Consider the following 7,939-nt stretch of genomic DNA (forward strand, 5'->3'; position numbering starts at 1 on the left):
TCAATTTGTTTCTTTTTTTTTTTAATGAGTTGATAATGAAATCCATCCAGAACCAGTATCACATGTCAGCTGTGTGATTTGAATACTTTGGTTGCAGCAAGACAACTGCAACTTTATACATGACCAGTTATCATGGCCCATTTTGGAATTTTCTATTGGAAAAGTATGCACAGGCATGAGAAACAATTGCTTGTAATATAATGGCCCTGATAGGCGAGAGGGGCTAAACTGGAAATTAAAGCTTAAAAGTTCACAATAAACTTTCTACCCAAACACAACATTGACCCTAAGATTTTCCAAAGGGGTTTCATCAGTCACTACCTTAATCTATTTTGCTAAATTAATTGTATTCCCTTGCTCATTGTTTGTTGTTGTTTTTTCCTTTTTTTGTTTTCACCTTTTTTTCTGAACTGAACATCTTTTTCAGACTCCTTAGCAAGCTTCTTCTTGCAGAGCATTCATTATTCGTACCCCAAAATTATAATCACTTGTGTAGTTCAGTTATTGGAGGTATTCCGAAATAGCCACTTCTATATTCCTTGTTCAGCTGGGTTTTAAAGGTGAGAACAGTGGGAACAGCAGAAAGCACAATAACTTTTACAGGCATGCAGGAACATAATGGATAACTGATAAAGGATCCAGTACTGTATTATAGTGAAACTAAACCTTTCTATACTATAGGCTAGACCAGGATAACAGTTTAATAATTCCTGGAACCTGCAAGAGGAGCCGGAATTGGCGGTTACCCCTGGCAACAAACATGCATGCACAGCTCAGTGAAATTTAACAACTGTCAGGAAGGTAAAAATATTTATTGCAGAAGGGACATCACCTGTCGCCTTATGAAATATACCAAAGTTTCCACTTCAATACTGTAACCTATGTTTTGAATTGTAAAATAGAGAACTGCCTAGTGATGGTTTTCAGTATATTATCACAAACCACAATTCCTAGGTGAATAGTCTCATCTGGGAGTAACTGTTTGGCATTTAATCCAGACCTTTACTAGTTTTGAAACAACACAGCATCTATGCGGCTTTACTGTGACTGAAATATTTACACAGGAGTTTTAGAAATAATTACCATCTAGGTAAATGTCTTCATTTTAAGCTGCCATTGTAGAACATGATTGCCACTGTTGCCTAAAATGGCAAGTGATTATTAGCAGATGTGCATCATCCTGAATTTTTGTTTACTGAAAAATTAAAACTTTGGTCCTGTGTAGACCAAAAACACACATACATTTTACATTGTACTTTGGGTGATTAGGCATGGCTATAGGAAATTACTGCACAGGGAGTGCATGTTTTTGTATTGCCATACATTACATAATTAGTCATAGAAAAAAAACTAATTCTACAGAACGATGTGATAATGAAATCAAGGGTCAAGGGTTGTTTTCTTAGCAACAAAAGATTGTTTATTGTTGCTATTCTCAGAAAACTGAAAATGTTTTCCTAATTATTTTTGGAATTTGACAGGAGAACAAAAAGTGCACTTTTCCACAGTTAAGTAATGTTAGTGTAGATTGTAAATGTTTATGTTGCAAAGGGTGGGAGGCTGTTGTGTTAAATGATTTGCCTTCACTTCACTAGGTGTTCTAACTACATAGATTTTGATTAGTGATTCCAGGTCTAAGGTAGGTTGAATAAAATTTCTACAGTTTACCCCCATCTAAGCACCTGCTTTAACGCTTTTGTTAAAAACAATAGACAAATGTAGCATTGCGCAGGGGGACATAGAAGGTGTATTTATTCAAATCTGTCAATTTGAACTCTTTATTTACCTTTATAAAATAGAGCTTCAGCATTTTGCACTAATGAGGACAAGACAATTTGAGGTAATTAAATGCCAGGCACCACATTGTGTTCAGTATTCTGGCTGCATTGTGGCAGAAAGAAAGTCAACAAGAAATGTACAAAGCAGGTTGTGTTGCAGATCGTGTTGCAGAAACTTTGCTCTTGAAGTCTGTTTTAAATACATCATTTTGTATGAAGTGAAAGAGGAAAGTAAGGGCAGTAGGTATGGAGAGCGCATGGATGGTAAGGGTTAGTGCTAAAATAATATCAACTAAGATAAATTGCTAGAAAGATTGACCATTAGGCACTAGAAACAGTGTAGGGCTCTTTGCAGAACCCATTCTGGTAACAAGATAGGTGCTTTCCATGTGCAGAACCATTTGCATTTACTCTGCACTTGTCCCATATTTTAGGAGCCATGTGGAAAGACTACACTGCTAGCTCCTGTTTTTTGAGTACCTGAGCCTTCATTTGCCTTACTGCTGCATTTTTGCAACCTGTCTAATTTTAGGAACAGCTAAGACTATTCCTATGATCCAAGAAGATTTTTGGCAAACTTAACCTAGTTGTTCGCTGGTCGTTTCTAACACAGAGAATCATGTTCATGTGCCTTCCTCCGCAGCATCTTCTTTTGATCTGCGCTTGGACCTTGACTATAATGACTGTTTCCTTCCCATACCTGCCTGATAAATGTATTTTTGAGAAGTGGCAGTTTATAGAGTGTTTGTAACTAATGGCCATAGCTTTTTACCTACCACATAGGTATTTTGTCCATACTCATACATGGGGAACTTCAGTTATGCTGGTGGTCTCCTGATCTTCATCTAGGAAATCTATGTCTCTTATATCCAACCCTTATGGTATTTTCAAGGATGTAAATATTCTCTTTTCACCCCTGTTTATAAGCTGCTTTATGTAAGACCTCATCCATGACTTCTTGTTGCTCTTGTCTTAAGGTTGGTCTTTTCTATGCTCTATATTTTACTCCTTTTCCTGTTCATGATTTTGTTTCTTGGTTTTCTGACTCCATTTGCTGGGAGCTTTTGTGATAGATGATTTGTATCTACCTCTGAGCTTCTCACTGCATCTCTAAATGTCTTGGGTTGACTACTCCATCATAGATTTGGGTTCTCCTTTCCTCTCTGCAGTTTTATTTTTGAGACTTCTGGTGTTGCACCTGTCCATTTTTCTGTACGGTGGTGATGGGTTGCTTTCCTTCTTCTGGGCAAAGTTGTTCCTTTTGCTGATGGCAACCTGGGGTTGATGGTCTTTCAGGTGGCTGCTGAACTTTGGGCATTCCCTATTCCCTTTGTCTAGGGAGTGTACAGTTGTTTTGTTCTGTTTCCCAACCTCAGTTGGACTGACGTTTCTACTTGAAAGGTGCAATACTTTGTCCCTGAATTGACAAGTAAGGAAAATGATATTTTTTAAAACTTTTATTTTAAAATCCCTGTTTTTTTTGTTTTTTTTTGAGTCCATTGAAGAACACGGCCACTTACTCAAACCCAGGTTATGGTTAATATGAGAGGGTATTATACAAGGCTGCCCTACAATGTTTGTGTCTAATTCTTCTTTAGGCATGGTTTTGACTTTGAAGGTTCAAGACTTCCTGTGTCCCTTAATGAACAAAAAGAAAATGCTTTTACAGTACATTTTAAAAGAAAATCTTATATATATTTATATAAATATATATATATATATATATATATATATATATATATATATATAAAATCTTTTTTAAGACATGATGGCAGTATAAAAATATTTGTGCAATTAAGGGCAGTTTACATACATAAAGCTTTAATTAGTCCACAGTCAATGAAGAACCAGGAGGTGGCTGCATTTTACTTGAACTAAGGCAGGGGTGTCAAACTCTGGCCCGCGGGCCAAATCTGGCCCCAAAAAGTATCCTAAATATGAATTGCAGCTGGCCCGCCCCTGCATTGCAATAGCTCCGCTACTACAATTCCCGTCATCATTCACATTTATAGACCAGCGGCCTCTCTGCCTATGTGTGGCCCCACATTTGACTGTTTTATAGACACAGGGAACTGTAGTAGCGGTGCTACTTCAGTGAAGAGGGAGTTCCAGCCACTCATAATTATAAGCCCTGCATTGGACTGTTTCCTTGATGCAGGGAATTGTAGTACGGTGCTATTTCACTTTCAAGTTTGGCCCTCGACTTTTAAGTTTTTAATTTTGGCCCACTGTGTATTTGAGTTTGACACCCCTGAACTAAGGTCTTTTGATCCTTCTTTTGAAGTTCTGCACCCTCTTTCAGTTGCTGGATATTTCTGCACAAGTCTATAAAAAAATGAGGCAAAATATAGGAGAAATAAAAGTGCATACAGGGGGATACACTCATCCCAAGGACACACCTTCCACTGCTACATATTGTCTTTGGAGCCAGCACCTATGATCTGTAGAGAGCTAGCATGGTTACCTCCGACAAGCAAGTGATAGCCACGCCAGCCAGTTCCTTATGACCCATGTGTTCTAGCCATGATGATACAATGAAGCATCAGAAAGTGCATCCTTGCAATTTGATATAATGTACTATGAGAAAAGTCCCAATGTACACTCTTTTCATGTCGGTGGTTATATAATAGAAGTATATAGGAGGAGCACCATTATCAACAGACAACTGTCATCTTCAGAAGGCATGGCCAGCACCACATACCTTTGTGACCGGTTTCCTTTGAAAGAAAATTAATGGGACTGGTACAAAGCATGACACTTCTTTTAAAAAAAAAATAATGATGAAAAGAGAAAAGCTAATTTGTGACATGTTTTAGGTAACAGCTTTTGATCAAACCTTCTCTGATGTATGGCTTAGTGACAGTTTCCATTTATCATCTTATGAAATATACAAACTCCACAAATTAGCTCATATCCATGCAATGTTGATTTCCTTGTAGTGCCAGCTAACAAAGTACCTTATCTGTCTGCTTGCATAATGGCAGACTGTGAGCATATGTTAGAGATGTTATATTTCACACAACACTGAGATTTAATATTCTCTTACTGGAAATTAACAGCCTGTTCCCTGTCACTGAAGAATAAGTAAATGAAAGGAGCAGTTACAAGGAAATAAGTACACAGGTACTTTTTTCTTATGATAATTCACTCTTGGCTAGCATGGCTCCCATGGATTTAAATGTACTGCTGCCTGTTCCCTATATGTGGGGATATAAAAGACTGCAAGTACAAGTACAGCATGGAAAGTCTGGAGTGCGTGACTATAGTCGTGTGCTGACCTAACCTTGGTGGCCATAGCACAGATGCAATACGTGAAAAAAAAAATTGATTGGTGGTGATGTCAACACAAATATAAAGTGCAAGGTTTAAGTACGGTCATTGTACTACTAGCCCATGTTTTCTACATCTTTCAAGGTGGACCTTTTGGGATAAACTGAGGTCGTCTTACACTGGCAGGCAAAGTGTAGGGATAGATACCCGAAAGAAGCAGTGGATCAGTTTACAGAATATATGTGTATAGCTGCCAAAATTTTAAAGTAGTTTCCACCCACATTTAATATTTACATTAATTTCATCACTAAAAATGTATTTAAGTTTTAACAAGTTAATGACATTTAAGAAGGAAGTTTTAATCATTTGCAGCTTTTAATAAAATATAACCGGTTCATCCTGGCATGCAAGCACAGCATTTTATGGCTTTAATTTTACTTTAACTGCTTAGCTTCTCCTATAATAAAAAGTGTCATTCACATTACTTTTTCATTGTGTGTCTCCAGATTTGTAGAAAAAAAGCCAAATCATGTTGACAATCCAGATAAAATGTATTTCTCACACTGACAAAACACATTTTGGGGAGTTATATTCAGTCTCCGTCATCTGTGCATAATTATACCTACGTATCTAAGTTCTACAGAAAACATTTTTTCGGGGAAATCTGAGGTATTCTGGACCACAAGATATTTGTATTAATTATATTATTTTCACAAGATAAGTTTTTGGTTTTTTTTTGAAAACCCGAGCATAAAAGAGGAGAGGAAATCTCCCCTAGGAAGCATAAAAGGCACTAAAAAGTTTATAACTCTGCCCCACTATCTTAGCAATGGGCCTGATTTAATAAAACTCTTCAAGGCTGGAGAGGATACACTTTCATCAGTGAAGCTGGGTGATCCAGCAAACCTAGAATAGATCCGGTCCAGGATTCAAAACATTTTATAGCAAATGAAAAGAAATCTATTCCAGGTTTGCTGGATCACCCAGTTTCACTGATGAAAGTGTATCTTCTCCACCTTTGAAGAGCAATCAATTAATACATCTGGCCCATTGAAATGTTATTGTTTCCAACACAGTCCTTGTTAACATCTCACTGACGCGTTTTACCCGAAATGGGCTTAGTCATAGAGATGGGGAGAATGGACATAGCAGAGTGTGCTAATTACATGGCTAGTAAGCTAAACCGTCTTTAAAGAAACATACATACCTGTATGAGCAAAAGAAACATTGGCTTTAGATGTTTTAGCTTGTTAAAGTTTAAATTTCTATTCATATAATAAGGATGCGTTTGAAGCATATTATATTGTTATGCAATATTGTTTCATTGTATGTTTGATAACTGTTGTATCTATACACTGAAATACATACTGTATAAAAATATATAGAAGCCTTGGAGGAGAATAATTTTATTTTAGTATTTTTTTTGTGCCTAATGTGCCTCTTTATACATTTTGACAGCAGTAGGTGAGGGACAGCTGAACAAGCAGATTACAGTTTTTAAGTAAGATCTGCTTTGGTTATAAAGACTGCAGTGTGTGTGCAGAATATAATCAGTCCACTTTTAAACCTCTGCACATCACACATCATCCTCACCAACATGTACCTCTTTCTCAATTTCTAAAGTTGTAATTCATATTAATGATGATGACCAATTAGGATAAAGTAGAAAAAAAACAATGGCCCTGGGACCTATGAATGTAATTGCTTAGCTGGGGTCTATAGGTCAGTTCCAGGAGTTTCTTGTTCAGTTTCTTACCCTTATAATATACTAGTTACCTAGCTGTACTATTTAAGAAAAAAATGCCTGATGGCTTTCTGAGTCTTTGACCAAGAACAAGTATGCAGTTGAGAAAGTCAGTGATGCCAATAGGGACTTCTGATCAGTGATGGTGCTACATTGGAACATGTATCCAACCACCTCATTCTATACTGGGCACTGTACATTCTATATTCCCCACCACCTTATCTTCTACTGGGCATTGTACCCTCTATATTCCCCACCACCTTATCCTCTACTGGGCATTGTACCTTCTATATTCCCCACTACCTTGTTCTGTACTGGGCATTGTACCATCTATATGCCATATACATGGAGCATGTTGTGATCATGCCTTGTGGCATATGCCACTTTTTTCTTGTTGTTAAAATTTAATTGTAAGACAAGTAATATGTGTTAGATATATCTTGCATTCTGTTATAGATAATTGGTGATTTTTCATGTTTATTTGCCCTATGATCAAGCCATTATTCCCATATCTTGCCACCCTATTATTCTGGAGCCCCCATTGCCTCTTCCCCTTTTGCTGACTTAGGAGTCAGCAGTAGAGATAATTGCAGCCATAGGGTGCCCATGATAGCAGGCATTGTGTTGGCCAGGTTTGCTATACCGTAGATGAATATATTTGTGCCAGGCTTTTGCACGCCACGTGCCCCATCCCTCCGCTCTGCAGGCTGCCTGCAGTACTCCCTCCTCTCCGGCATGTGTCGCTCGTGTCCCCTGGCTGCTGCGCGTCCTTTCTTGTTCCCCGCCTCTCTTCTTGTCGGGCCGGACATGGCAGTGACAGCGGAGCTGGGGGTACACGGAGCCGGGCCGCATAGCAGGCAGGAGCCGGACGGCGGGGATAACAGGTGGCCACAGGCCTTTATTACTTCGCAGCGCGGATTGTTCTGAAGTGTCGGCAGCCTGGGAGGCGGAGAACGGAGCTGCTCCTAGCGGGAGCCTGTGCCGCCAGCCCGGCATGAGGAGCCCCCTGGTAAGTAGCCTGCAACAAGGGCAAAGACGGGTACATGCATAGTCCGCCTCTAGGGGGCAGCACCGCGCACATCACTGACCTCACAGGGGAAGCTGGGGCTCTGCTTCTGCAGGGGAACTACAAGTCTCAGCATGTCCT

At 38.9% G+C, this 7,939-nt stretch overlaps 1 protein-coding gene across 1 annotated transcript in view; it reads left to right on the forward strand.

Moving 5' to 3' along the window:
* Window positions 1–7,571: 7,571 nt before the first annotated feature.
* Window positions 7,572–7,939, forward strand: part of ZFYVE9 (zinc finger FYVE-type containing 9) — a 44,050-nt gene continuing 43,682 nt past the window's right edge. Inside the window, exon 1 of the mRNA XM_072420754.1 lies at window positions 7,572–7,801. The gene's annotated coding sequence lies outside the window, so the exon portion shown is untranslated. The remainder of the gene's footprint in view (window positions 7,802–7,939) is intronic.

Source organism: Pyxicephalus adspersus, chromosome 8 (assembly GCF_032062135.1).
Source record: "Pyxicephalus adspersus chromosome 8, UCB_Pads_2.0, whole genome shotgun sequence".
Classification (NCBI taxonomy): domain Eukaryota; kingdom Metazoa; phylum Chordata; class Amphibia; order Anura; family Pyxicephalidae; genus Pyxicephalus; species Pyxicephalus adspersus.